At 40.9% G+C, this 13,868-nt stretch overlaps 1 long non-coding RNA gene across 6 annotated transcripts in view; it reads left to right on the plus strand.

Moving 5' to 3' along the window:
- Positions 1-8,275: 8,275 nt before the first annotated feature.
- LOC140702258 (uncharacterized) overlaps positions 8,276-13,868 on the plus strand; it is a 132,809-nt gene continuing 127,216 nt past the window's right edge. For all 6 annotated transcript variants that reach the window (XR_013538695.1, XR_013538696.1, XR_013538697.1 and 3 more), the window contains exon 1: positions 8,276-11,015. This is a non-coding gene — a long non-coding RNA (uncharacterized LOC140702258). The remainder of the gene's footprint in view (positions 11,016-13,868) is intronic.

Below are 13,868 nucleotides of genomic sequence, written 5' to 3' on the forward strand. Positions count from 1 at the left end.
CTGAAACTGATCAATTCTATGAAGACTTACAGTACCTTCTAGAACTAACACCAAAAAAAGATGTTCTTCTCATTCTAGGCAATTGGAATGCTAAAGTAGGGAGTCAAGTGATAAAAGGAACAACAGGTAAGTTTGGCCTTGGAGTTGAAATTGAAGCAGGACAAAGGCTAATAGAGTTTTGTCAGGAGAACAAGCTGATCATCACAAACACTCTTTTCCAACAACATAAGAAGTGACTCTACACATGGACATCACCAGATTATATTCTCTGCAGCCAAAGATGGAGAAGCTCTATACAGTCAATAAAAACAAGACCTGGAGCTGATTGTGGCTCTGATCATCAGCTTCTCATAGCAAAATTCAAGCTTAAACTGAAGAGAGTAGGAAAAACCACTGGGCTACACAGTGAAAGTAAATAACAGATTTAAGGAACTTGATTTGGTGGACAGAGTGCCTGAAGAACTTTGGATAGAGGCTCGTAACATTGTACAGGAGGCAGCAACAAAAACCATCCCAAAGAAAAGGAAATGCAAGAAAGCAAAGTGGCTGTCCAACAAGCCCTTAGAAATAGCAGAGAGAAGGGAAACAAAAAGCAAGGGAGATAGGGAAAGTTACAGAAAATTGAATGCAGACTTCCAAAGAATAGCAAGGAGAGACAAAAGGGCCTTCTTAAATGAACAAAGCAAAGAAATAGAGGAAAAACCAGAGATCTGTTCAGGAAAATTGGAGATATTAGAGGAACATTTTGTGCAAAGATGGACATGATAAAGGACAAAAATGGGAGGGACCTAACAGAAGCAGACGACATCAAGAAGAGGTGGCAAGAATACACAGAGGGATTATATCAGAAAGATTTGGATATCCTGGACAACCCAGATAATGGAGTTGAGCCAGAAATCCTGGACAGTAAAGTCAAGTGGGCCTTAGAAAGCCTGGCTAACAACAAGGCCAGTGGAGGTGATGATATTCCAGTTGAACAATTTAAAATCTTAAAAGATGATGCTGTTAAGGTACTACACTCAATATGCCAGCAAGTTTGGAAAACTCAACAGTGGCCAGAGGACTGGAAAAGATCAGTCTACATCCCAATCCCAAAGAAGGGCAGTGCCAAAGAATGCTCCAACTACCGTACAATTGCACTCATTTCACACGCTAGCAAGGTTATGCTCAAAATCCTACAAGGTAGATTTCAGCAGTATGTCGACCGAAAACTCCCAGAAGTACAAGCTGGATTCCTAAAGGGCAGAGGAACTAGAGACCAAATTGCTAACATGCGCTGGATTATGGAGAAAGCCAGAGAGTTCCAGAAAAATATCTACTTCTGCTTCATTAACTATGCAAAAGCCTTTGACTGTGTGGACCAAAGCAAATTATGGCAAGTCCTTTAAGAAATGGGAGTGCCTGACCACCTTATCTATCTACTGAGAAACCTATACATGGGACAGGAAGCAACAGTTAGAATTGGATATGGAATAACTGATTGGTTCAAAATTGGGAAAGGAGTACGACAACGCTGTATATTGTTTCCCTGCTTATTTAACTTATATGCAGAATACATCACGCGAAAGGCAGGACTGGAGGAATCCCAAACTGGAATTGCCAGAAGAAATATCAACAACCTCAGATATGCAAACGATACCACTCTGATGGCAGAAAGAGAGGAGGAATTAAATTACCTCTCAATTAAGGTGAAAGAGGAGAGCACCAAAAAATGGTCTGAAGCTCAACATCAAAAAACTAAGATCATGGCCACTGGTCCCATCACCTCCTGACAAATAGAAGAGGGAGATATGAAGGCAGTGACAGATTTTATTTTCTTGGGCTCCATGATCACTGCAGATGGAGACAGCAGCCACGAAATTAAAAGACGCCTGCTTCTTGGGAGGAAAGCGATGACAAACCTTGACAGCATCTTAAAAAGCAGAGACATCACCTTGCCAACAAAAGTCTGCATAGTAAAAGCTATGGTTTTTCCAGTAGCGATGTATGGAAGTGAGAGCTGGACCATAAAGAAAGCTGACCGCCGAAGAATTGATGCCTTTGAATTGTGGTGCTGGAGGAGGCTCTTGAGAGTCCCCTGGACTGCAAGGAGAACAAACCTATCCATTCTAAAGGAAATCAGACCAGAGTGCTCACTTGAAGGACAGATCCTGAAGCTGAGGCTCCAATACTTTGGCCATCTCATGAGAAGAGAAGACTCCTTGGAAAAGACCTTGATGTTGGGAAAGTGTGAAGGCAAGATGAGAAGGGGACAGAGGATGAGATGTCTAGACAGTGTCATCGAAGCAACCAAGATGAATTTGGCCCAACTCCGGGAGGCAGTGGAAGATAGCAGGGCCTGGCGTGCTCTGGTCCATGGGGTCATGAAGTGTCGGACATGACTAAATGACTAGACGACGAGGATTGTATTGGGACAACATTGGAAAAATGAAGGAATATCTGCAGATCAAGAAATAATTAAGAAGATTTTGGATTGTGCGGAGATGGACAGATTTACATTAAAAATTAAAGAGAAGGAAGATTCAAATATATTCAAACATGGAATCTGTTCTATCAATGATAAGAAACATGGTATAGAGATTAGGCCCTAATCTGTATCAACAAATGAATAAAAGATGAACCTATGTATCACAAAATTTTAATAAGCCTGGATTGATTTTACTAATAGGGAGAAAAGAAAACTAATAAAATATTTTTGGGGAAAAAAGCATCTCCTCTCTGATCCCTCTCCTGTTACCAACTGTGTAAAACAGGGCTGTGTTCTTTCTCAAACTCTTTTTCAGTCTTACATTTTTCCATTGCTTTGGGGTACTTACTGGAAAGAAAAACCTGGTGTCAGCCATTGATATCACACTGATAAGAAACTGTCTAATCTGCAGTGTCTTCAAGTTATAACCAAGTTCTTGTTTTGCCCATTGTGTAAGCTCTTTTTTTTAAAACCAAAGTTTGTGGTCTTAATGCAACCACACTTCTTGACAAGCAATGAAGTCTCAATTTATTTTTCTCAAACTTTAACAATTTTGGCTTGAAAATCAATATTGATAAGATAGTGGTAATATACCATCCTGTTCTTGGTGTACCTTATGAAGAACCAGTTCTGAAGGTACTATATGAACATCTCCTTTCTGAAGTGGATATGTTCATGTATCTTGGAAGTACTGTCTCTCTTCCTTTTCAATCTCCAAAGCCAGAATTGCCTTTGGAAGATTTAAATCCTCTGTGCAGAACTGATATGGGATAAATGTTTCCATTAAGCTGAAAATGTACAAAACTATTGTTCTATTACAGTACTTCTGTTTTATAGACTGGAGACATGGACTACCGAGCAACACCATGCACAAAAGCTCAGTCACTTTCCTCTTACCTGTCTTCAGAGAATTCTTAATATCAAATGGCACGATGAAGTCCCTGATACAAAAATCCTAGAGGAAACACAGATGACAGGCATTTGTACAATTTCTATATGACAACAACTTCAGTGAGCTGGCCATGTTTTCAGGAGGTCAGATGACTCTCTCTCTCAAAGCATGCCTTCTATGAGCAGCTTGCTGTACGTGCTGTTTGGTGTATGAAATAAATGATTCAAGGACACAAGGAATCAAAATGATTCGAAGATAACTTTGGAGGTATTTAATATTGACTATGTCATTTGGTAACCTCTAATTTGAGAACAAAATATCTGGTGATAGGCTGTCAAACAAAAGGCTGAAAATGTGAAATAAAACTAATAAAGGATGCAGAAGGAAAGAGGGAAATAAGAAACCCAAGATGTCACATCCCAGTAGTCTAAGGAGTCTAGGATTAGTAAACTACCCCACTGTTCCCATATCTTCTGGGCTCATATTGGGCTAGTTAATCCCCTGTACATCCATTAACATGCTACTGTTCAACGTTTATTGTTCACCTTTTCCCCCTTAAATCAGGGGTCTCAAACTCAATTTACCTGGGGGCCTCTGGAGGCAGAGTCTGGGTGAGGCTGGGCCACATCAGATTTTTCACCAAGCAGAGCAAAAGCCCGAGGAAGCCCCCCAGGAGTTTCCTTAGCCCGGCTGGGGCTCTGAGGAGGAGGAGAAGAAGGAGGAAGAGAAGGGGTGCATGAGCCCTCGTTGCCGGCCACAACCCCCTCCGGCTCCTTATTCAATACCACCACTACCACCAGCAGGATGAAGAAGCAGAGAAGGGAGGGAGCACCAGCGACTGCCTAGCCGGGGGGGGGCATGACATAATTTTTTTAAAAAAACCTTCACAGAATCATCTTGCCAAAGGAGAAAAGGCCCCATCGGTACCTGTAGAATTAAACAGAACGGGCCGGGGGGCCCCCCACAGATGCATGTGCGCACATGCGCGCGCGCGCGCGCACACACACACACACACACACAGAGACCCGGCAACCATCCTCTGAAGGCCCCCCTTTAAAAAAGGGACACTCAGCAGCAGCAGCTATCCCTACCGTGACAGGGGAGCAAACTTTGCAAGGTGAGCCCAGGCAGCCTCCACAGCTGAGGCAGCTGAAGCAGGACAAAGAGGAGGAGGAAATACCACCAGGTGCTGAGGCGGCCGTTGGCCAGGTTGGTGCTGGGGGTGCTGAGAGAGAAAGACAGCCAGAGAGTTGCTTCCTTGGAAGAGGTGGCAGTGGCAGCTGTTGTTGGTGGCTTGCAGGTGCTCTTTGAGGACAGGCTGGGAGTGAGCTCCACTCTCAGGCATCGCTCGACGGTGGCTCAGGCGCTCAGGGAAAAGGGCCGGCAGCACGCCTCGCTCATCGGCTCTCCCCCAAGACAGCGCCTCTTGCACCCTCCATCTGGAACTGCAGCCTGCCAGCCAGCAGACATGCGAGCTGGCTGGCAGGCTGCAGTTCCGGATGGAGGGTACAAGTGGCGCTGTCTTGGGGGAGAGCTGGCGAGCTAGGCTGTTTTTTGACTCTTGACAGCAGAGGACATGTGGGCACTTCGGGGGGGGTCAGGCAAAGCAGGGGCCACAAATTATCATCTGGCAGGCCGCAAATGCCCCCGGGCCACATGTTCGAGACTCCTGCCTTAAATGATAAATCAGATGGAAATGGTTTTCAAAATCAATTAATAAACTATATAGTATTCAGAATGGGATATGGGGTGGATCTGGCCTGCAATGGTTACTAGTAAAACAGAGGTGGCTTGTGTAATTTTTTAAAAAAAAAGGCTTAGAAAGACACAGAACTAGTGAAATGACAGGTGCAATCAAATATAACTACCACCATCCCAGGATAATGTAGGTGGTTAAAAAAGGTGGCATGTTTTGAAGTGATGTGTAAACAATATCTGAAGATTATAGCAGGAAAGAATTAAGTCAGTCACCTCTTTGTGAGGGGGAAGAGTTATGTATCATCTCACATCACTGTGAGCAGTTGCCTCTAGCAGGAGAAGCAGCCAGGTCTGACTAGTAAAGCGATTTTAACAGATCTAATGGAAGCTTGCAGTTGCTTCTACAATCTACGTAATCAGAGAGGACAAAAGGCCAACTGTTTTTCCAGAGACGTAGACACTTCCAAATTTGAGAGTAAATTATGGTGAATAAGAATGCAAAGTCATAAACTGTAATCAGATTGGCAGTTTAAGCAGAGCAGTGCTACAAGAGAAGATATGCTGCTCTACAGTGGAGTGTTAATCCTATACATGATGAACACAGATAACAGAAATTCATGGGAAACTTGAGGACTGAAGAATGTACTTTCTAAACCTGCTACTGTAAGGGGGAATTTATGACAACTTCCTATAGTGATGCATTGCCTGTGGCTGATTTGCTTGGATGTAACTGCTGCAAAAAGGGATGACTCTTGCCAAACTCAAGTTTTCATAAATCACAAATGGTGTTGAGGGTGGTTGTTGTGGGTTTTTCGGGATCTTTGGCCATGTTCTGAAGGTTGTTCTTCCTAATGTTTCACCAGTCTCTGTGGCCGGCATCTTCAGAGGACAGCACTCTGTGCTCTGGTGTAGTTGGCTTGGGCTGTCCTCTGAAGATGCCGGCCACAGAGACTGGTGAAACGTTAGGAAGAACAACCTTCAGAACATGGCCAAAGATCCCGAAAAACCCACAACAACCATTAGATCCTGGCCATGAAAGCCTTCGCGAATACGGTGTTGAGGGTCTTTACTTTATGGTGTGACTTTATGCACAACAACTAGCAATAAACTTTGGTTGAAATCAAGGATGCTATATTTGAAATATTTCTTTCAGAACATTCTTCATGTTACAATCTTCAGGTTGTTCTGGAAGAAATGGGTGTGCCTCTGCATTTGATAGTCCTGAGGCGTAACTTGTATTGTGGACAAGAAGCTACTCTGAGGACAGAATATGTAGAGACAGAATGGTTTCCTATAAGCAAAGGTGTCAGACAAGGTGAATTTTATCCCCTTATCTATTCAATCCATACACAGAACATATACTACAGAAAGCTGATCAAGCATCTGATGAAGGAGGAGTGAAAGTTACCCAATGACTTTTATTTATGCACAAGAAGGCTGTATTAGGAGGATACATTATGAGGAATCCTCGGTGTATTTCTGTCTTTTGCAGAGAAACAACAAGGGATCTTGTGGTACTTTAAGACTAACCAATTTTATTTGGCATAGAGGCTTGCGGGCATTCAGTAAATGGGCTATATGCCAAATAAGCTTGTTAGTCAAATAAACCTTGTCAGTCTCTAAGGTGCCTCAAGACTCAGAAGGTTTGGTTAATAATTACCTCCCTGTTACATGCTGCCAATTTACCATTCTTCTGTAGATCAGTTACTGGGAAGTGTGAGTAGGAGTGTGCTACGTATGTTCATGTCCCGCATGTGGCTTTCCTGGAACCAGTTGGTTGGCTGCTGTATGAACACAATGCTGGACTAAACAGGCAGTTGCCTGACCCAACAGGGCTCTTCTTATATTATTTTCTTCCCTTTGAGTCATGTTTGACTCAAATGAAGCCTCCCATAGATATACTTTTTCTTCTCCTTGATGCACAATGGAATATGGTCCCGAGTGAAACAAACATTACCAGAAAGCATTTTAACTGCATGTTTGTTTGAGAGTCACAGCCATTAAATCCAGAAGATGGCTGCATGATGGATTACCCCAGGCAGTGCTTTCCACAAAGGTTACACAGTACACATCATACATAGGCCAAAGATCATATAAACCTAGTACTGCAACATTCCCATCAAAACATGTTTACTCTACCCGAAAAGGTCATATTGAGGGTGGAGGGTGGGAGAAAGGAAAAGAAAAAGAGCAATAATATATGCTTTGGGTTTCTCTCTGGAAAAAAAAAGACCATGCAAGAAATATCAAGTAGTACATGTTAAATAAGGTAATGGGAATTAGTCAAAAACTATATAACATATAATGTACTTCATCAAATGATATGTATTTTAAAGACACTAATGACCTGTGAAAGACATTCCAGTGGAAGGAACCATGCAGATTTTCAGATTTGTAATAATCCATGGCAAAAGGACTGCTCAGATCCAGTCAACTTGTCCCAAGAACTACAGCACTGCAGGCGAACACGTATGTGTTATGGGTAGATTAGTGCAGGCTCCGTCTGTTCTCCTATGAAAAGCAAGGTTGTTCCCTGGTCACCATCCTAAAGGGAAAAGAGTTATGGGGAAAAGGTTGTTCATAGCAGTGGAGCTTGGGGGTAAGGGCCAGAGATTGTAACATTAGCAGAAAAGGCTTACCATGCTTGGTTAATCATTACTGAGCTTGAAAATCTAATTCATTTATGTTAATGTTGGGTGGGTAAAAAAAAAAATAATGTGCTACATTATGTTAGCTGTTGATGTTAACATTAGAAACCATAGAAAATGGCATATATTTTGCTTTACATCTCTGCTTTCCTGTTGCACATTCTGTAGGGTTCTTTAGAAATATTCTTTTGAGTTGCCTTCTAATACCTGGTAGGGATGTGGTGGCACTGTGGGTTAAACCACAGAAGCCTCTGTGCTGCAGGGTCAGAAGACCAGCAGTCGTAAAATCGAATCCACATGACGGAGTGAACTCCCGTCACTTGTCCCAGCTCCTGCTAACCTAGCGGTTCAAAAGCATGTAAATGCGAGTAGATAAATAGGTACCACCTTGATGGGAAGGTAACAGCATTCCGTGTCTCATCGCGCTGGCCACGTGACCACGGAAACTGGCTCTATGGCTTGCAAACAGGGATGAGCACCGTGCCCTAGAGCCGGACATGACTGGACTAAATGTCAAGGGGAACTTTACCTTTACCTAATACCTGGTACTTTCCACGTATATAGAAATCTCATAATTTTATTTCTGGCTGATATGGTAGCATTTGTTGTCTGGAAATGGTTACACTGGAAGGGGTGTCTTTAAGGTCTGGCATCTAACAACTTGTGCAATTTAATTTTGCTTCTGATCTGCTTAATCTCTTTCAGTCTTTCCATTGCTGTCCACCCTCCAGCTACATGTACGTTGTTCACTCACTCTTCAACCACCATGGACTGTTTCAGAGTAATATAAAAACTTGAACAATTACTCTCAAAATGCTTCTAAAATATGTAAAAATATCCCTTAAAATAAGTATTAAGAAAACCAGAATATACCGGTTGTCACACTAACAATGAACCAACAAACATTCACTATGTTGCTTTTGAAGTGTAACACTGTTGGGCCCTTGTTCTCCAAGAAAACAACCCATTTCCAGGTAAGAGCATCACTTAAAATTATTTCTGGAAAAGCCTGTGAGGGTACGGAAGGGAGGTAGGCCTCCCATTACACCTTCCTCACCTCCATGTGACCCTTCAACTGTTAAGCCAGTAACATAGTGACTAAATTAACAAAAGTGTCCCCCTTCTCTGGTTTGGCTAGTGTGTTGCTTCTCTGGATGAACAGAATATAATTTGTCTCATAATAGAGTCCTTTTCATTCACATGTGATTATTTCATTGCTTCCTTTCTTCTCCCTTTCCTCCTTTCCTCTTCCTTTGTTCTTGGGAAGATTATTTTGCTCACAAAAAGCCAATAAATCCTACTTTGAAACTAAAAAAAATTACGAGTTATTTGTTTATCCTTGGGCCTGATACTATGTAGAATATCAAAGCACCAGCTTTGCTAGTCTGCACAGCACAGTCTTCAACCTTGACCTAGAAGGACAGCTCTTGCTAACAGAAAAGGAAGTGAGATAAATCACTATCTAAGCAAACTAAATTGTGTATCTCTCCTGAGCAGAGACTTCAGTTACCAAAGCAAATATGGCAGTTTTCCATATAATTGCTGGGACAAGATACTACACTAAAACCTGGAATTTTAGAACTCCTTCTCCTACAATAAAATCCTATAGACAACTCTCTGAACTGAAAGTCTAAATATACTCTTGTGTATTATACAGTGGATAACCAGTGTGGTGTAGGGGATAGAGTGATGAACTAGGACTTTGGAGGTCTGGGTCTGAATCTCTGCTCAGCCACAGAAGCTTGCTGGGGGTGGGGAAACTGGTAAAACCACTCCTTACATTTCTTGAAAGTCTTATTAGGGTCACTGTACGTTGGTTCCAACTTGACAGCACATAACAACAATGGCAGTAGCAGCAGCATTATACAGTACATTGAGCACTATGCCATAATGTACTATAATAAATATTAAGAATATATTTAAACTATTATTATGCAAAAATAGTAAAGGTAGGTCTAAAACACCATGAGAATAGGAAATAGTCACTCTGAGCTATCATGTTCTAGGCAACCAACAAAGCTCAGAACAAAAGCTGCACCAGTACTACTGCTGAGTTTGATGGGGATGCTTATAAGAACACCGCCTTTGTAGACCAGCAAGAATAGAAAAAGGTGAAGGACCTATTGTCACACTACGAAAGTCTACAAAAGGTGTCTGGAACACTACAAGGAAGTGCTGCTTCTTGCTCTCCTCCAGACTCTTCAGGTGTTTCACTTAAAAAAGAAACCTACAAAATGGCTCCTAAATTCCACTTTAGATTTAATTCAAATGCAAGGGATCAAGGATAGTTCTAGATAAAAGACTCCTCAAAAGATATCATAGAACTATTCCATCTTTCTTTCTTTAACAGATTTATCTGTGGTTGGGGAAAAATAAAGATAGAAGAAGCTGCAGGGAAATCCAGCCATTTTTATGAAGGGATAAGAATGTCCTCTGCCCCCCCTCCACCATAAAAATCTGTGAACAAGGCATGACATTGACCCAATAAAAGCTTAATCTGGAACTCTACACAATTGCCTACAAAAAAGTATCCTAGACTGAAACAAGTATACTTATTTTGCTGGCTACTTAGTTTTAATACTCAGAGACATCAGAATGCAGTTCTAAGCACTTCTCAGCAATCTATTATCAGGATGAAACCTATCATTCTTAGCTCTTGGGACTCTTCAGGGTTTATCTAGCTATTTGTCAAACTCAGGGCTCACTGCACAGACCTATAAGAATATATGGTAGGCAATGAATCTCAAAAAGAATAAATACACCATATCAAGGATCATCTTTACCCATCTATTTATTATCTAAATATTAATGTGAAAGTGGGCCAAGGAACAAGAAAACAAAATGAGGACTGTGCACACCTATGTTAACACAGCATTTTGTGTTACAAGCAGTTCTTGATTAATAATATTTACTATATTTTTATTTTTATTTTTCAAGAAAAATAATTTCACTACAGCTCTTAATGCCAGTTTGGCAAAGACTCCCTAGAATACTGTGTTAATGATTAATATGAAGTCAGTGGAATTCCACCGTTGCCGAGAGTCCTGTGCTCAAGAATGAACTGCATTGCTAAATCAGCAAAGACAGTTGTCAAGGTAACCTCTATGTAATCTATTTAACTGGCTCCCAAAACACCAATCAAGGTCAGATAACGCACTCAAGCACCATACGAACACACTCATACAGCATAAAGCTTTGTATCAAGACAGCAGGGAGGGAAAAAACTCATTAGGAAAGAAGAGGGGGGAAAAAGAACACCTAAATTCAGTTTGGAAAAAGTGTTAATTGGGATTGCAGTGAACATGATAAGGTAAGCGTGCCACTCTTTGGAGCATGGCCTATGAACGGAAAAGGGGGAAAGACAGCCCAGACTGAATTGAAATCTCTGTCCAATCCTCTCCTCTTTCTCTCTTTTTAAGGCAAGAACTAGTAAATTATTCATTTCTCCTATTGTTTTATTAATGCACAGACTTGTATTTACATTCTGATATACAATAGTAGCTTGGTCTTATTTCACAAAAGACTCTCGTACTACTTAATTACTGTGTGTTGGGGTGATGAGATTCCAGTAGGAGCATCTAACTACGAACTACCTTCCCTTTCTCCCACTCTCCTCAAATGCATTTGCCCCACATTCAACTGGTACCAAAGGCAACACTCATGCTCTTGGACCTTCCATAACATAATGCCTGTTTGGTACCGATTGTGGTTGCTGGCACAAAGCACAACCCAGATGGATTTTAAATCCTCATCATTATCTTGGTTTCCCAAATGATGTCCCTTGGATTATTTACCGCCTTCGCAAAGGAATTTTGATACACTTTAACAAGGCTTGACAAGAGTCATTGGGGTCTGAACTGATTTTATTCTAGCAGTTGTGGTGCATACAAATTAGCATTCTCCCACTGAGTGAAATTTATTATTATGCCTACTTTAGCATAAGAATGCTAAGAACATAATCAGTTAAAAGACCAGGTTTTAACCTTTTTTATTTTCATATTCTCTGATGCATCAGCAATACCTACAAAAAGATATATGATATGGGGCAGTCAGGATTTGGGTGAGAAAGCTGGAAATTTCCTTTTCATGGTGTTTCTAACAGGTCACCAGACAGAAGACTGGGAGGAATATTTTTATGTGTATGATAGATCATGCAGTCTACTCCCCAGCCTGGAAATAAGTCAGGCTATTGTCTTATTTATCCTCTTTGCAGAAAAATCTAGTGGGTGCCACTCCAGGCCTTGGCGTCATACGGATCTAACAAAACATTATGATTATTCCATATCTAGATTTAACTTGCTATCCAAGATGTGACTGGATCACGCTTCTGAGGCCCACCAGTGATACCAATTATGGAAAGCATGGTGGGCTTGAGACAATGTGAAATAGCACAGTCTTTCATTAGACACTATGTGGGACTCTTTTGTTTTTCATAATAATAGTTGCAGCTCAGCACGATTTAAGGCTAGCCCAAGAAATTGTCCTGCCTGTGGAAAACCCAAGATGGCCTCTGACCTCTTCTTCACACATTCTGTGTGCAGTAACTGACCAGACTGGTAGTTAAAACATAGCTGGTTAGCTGAATGGGTTGGAGGGAGGATGTGTAGCACATGTACTGTATATCCGTCTTCCATTACTTCATCACTCTTTCTACCCAAGACATGCACTCCAAGCAACTAAGGCAGAAGTTTCACTTTGACTAATTGTAGCGTTAGTCTTGCATTAAACCTTTTTTAAAAATCTTTCTTTCCATTAAGTAAGTAAGTAAGTAAGTAAGTAAGTAAGTAAGTAAGTAAGTAAGTAAGTAAGTAAGTAAGTAAGTAAGTAAGTAAGGAAGGAAGGAAGGAAGGAAGGAAGGAAGGAAGGAAGGAAGGAAGGAAGGAAGGAAGGAAGGAAGGAAGGAAGGAAGGAAGGAAGGAAGGAAGGAAGACTTTCATTATATAACAATAAGATCTGAACATTTTTCCTAGTTTTGAAAACTACGTAACATGTAGAAATGAAAATGAAGTTCTTTTTTTCCCTATGCATAGGCAATTTTACCTATGAATGAGTACTCATCCACCTTGTATCTACAACCCAACATGATACGGTCCAGAACACGAAAACATTCTAACACTCCTTACTATAAATTTCCTCTGACATCCAAATAAATTAGCAGTGTTGGCTTTTTTTTTAAACTTCTGCATGCCATCTTTTTTGTTTCTAAGGAACTCAGGAACCTCTGAGAACATGCAAACTCTGTGGGGTTTATTTATTTATTTTGTATGGCATAGCAGAATACAGCATTATTGTATAAGACTTTGCAAAGACAATATAATATATATAAAGTTAAATATTAAAAGAATAAATTCTCTGTGGAGTAAACTAAGCTGACAGCTGGATGTTCCAAAGGCTGGCTACACAACAAATGTCCTGACTAAAAATGATGACTTACTCAGATTTCTTCTGTCAAGTCCAGCACTCTTGCCATCACACCACACTGTCATAGAGCCACAGAATAATGCAAAATTTTCATAGGTGTCTGAGAAGAATAAATTTGCACCAAAGGAACATTGTTTTTGACAATGGTAACCTCCTGCTGGCAATTCTTGTAGAAAATCAGTGGCAAAGTGCTAAGGACAGAGTTTATGTTTCCAGTGAAGTGTTGGAAGATGCGTCTTTAATTTATTTATTTATTTTATTTTATTTAATTTATATCCCGCCTATCTAGTCGCGGTGGACTACTCTAGGCGGTGATTCACACTTCCCAAATACACACTTATCTCACCCCTCCCACCTGTACTTTCAGGATCACAAAATGTCTCCAATAAGACTGGCAGACATACATCCAGAGGTTGCAAGCCTAGGCATGGCTGTTGCTACCTGAGAGGCAAGGAAATTTAAATCTCTTAGTAGACACGTCTCATTCCCTGTACTCTAGCAGTGCACAGAGGTGGTATTTGTACAAATTACCACTTAATTATACCTTCAGTACCTTAGCATGGAGGGTGGTACATATACCAAGAAGAAGAAAACATTTGTTTACCGTAAAACATGGCACAAAGTTCTGTATCCAAACACATCTCACATTCATTTTGAAATCACCCCCCCCCCAATAATAGTTTCAAAATATCTTCGTCATCATCATCTTGGCAAGCATTTCATCAAATCACTGTTGATATTT

The sequence above is a fragment of the Pogona vitticeps genome, chromosome 11, assembly GCF_051106095.1.
Source record: "Pogona vitticeps strain Pit_001003342236 chromosome 11, PviZW2.1, whole genome shotgun sequence".
NCBI classification, from domain to species: Eukaryota; Metazoa; Chordata; class Lepidosauria; order Squamata; family Agamidae; genus Pogona; species Pogona vitticeps.